Consider the following 917-nt stretch of genomic DNA (forward strand, 5'->3'; position numbering starts at 1 on the left):
AATCCTCAATTTGGGAGGGTACACGAGTGAAATAGATTGAATTATATCCTATAATCCATTTTGATTCACACATAAAGGACAAAATTAGAGTAAGCGGTTTACCTTGATGGCCTGAATGTGACGTGCCTCTTGTTTGTGTCTCAGGAGTTCCCTCTAAAAGCCACACAAGTGAACAGAGAGACATTAGAGAAAGGGACTCTTTGCTCGTAAGGCAGCTCTTCTATACCAAACCTAATTACATTTACGTCCTGTACCTTGAGATCAAGGGCTTCCTCCATGCTTTGGTCCAGACGACTGCGGATTAGAACCTTCAAAGGGAGAGAGGGCATGAGCAGCGTAATTAGAGAATGGAAAAATGTCAGATTGTATGAGGAGGCAGTGGGCCTGTGTGACAGCGGGCTAGCAGTTTAGAGCGATTCATTCGTGCTCTACGGTATCCACTCTTGAGAGGAGTGATGGCTGCAAACCTCATCACAACAGAGGGGCTGACACTGACACTTCACAGAGAGAGGCGAGCAAGTGTTGTTTTCTTGAGTTAGCAGAGAGAGGGCACTGTACCAGCTGCTGTTCAGTGTTAGCCCGGTTATCTCCGAAGCTCACAGATCCATCCTGGTCCTCTTCAGGGAGGGAGCCATGGAGCAGTAGAGCCTGAGGACAAAACAAGAAGCCTGATATATTTCTGTATTTTGTATTTGTAAATACTGAAATTCTGTATTTTCATACTTGGCTGCTCAACAGGTTTTCCATTTCAGCTAATCAAGCCAATGAATTCAGTGAACTGAATCAAATTAAAGCAAATTGAAAAGCTCGTAGAGGTATACAGAGACTTCCTCTGCTCACCTACATCAACCCGTATATACACATCACCACGCACACATACACACATATTTAACCTCCTAGGACCTGGCGTCCACATA

General features: G+C 44.5%; 1 long non-coding RNA gene across 1 annotated transcript; it reads right to left on the reverse strand.

Moving 5' to 3' along the window:
• Positions 1 to 85: 85 nt before the first annotated feature.
• Positions 86 to 650, reverse strand: LOC111664765 (uncharacterized). Its single transcript, XR_002761451.2, has 3 exons — positions 559 to 650; positions 255 to 308; positions 86 to 153 (listed from the first exon to the last, which is right to left on the reverse strand). It is a non-coding gene; the product is annotated as an uncharacterized LOC111664765 (long non-coding RNA).
• Between the last annotated feature and the right edge of the window lie 267 nt (positions 651 to 917).

This window comes from Seriola lalandi, unplaced genomic scaffold (genome assembly GCF_002814215.2).
Source record: "Seriola lalandi dorsalis isolate HSWRI2012SDOR001 ecotype SW California unplaced genomic scaffold, Sedor1 jcf7180002001759, whole genome shotgun sequence".
Lineage (NCBI taxonomy): Eukaryota > Metazoa > Chordata > Actinopteri > Carangiformes > Carangidae > Seriola > Seriola lalandi.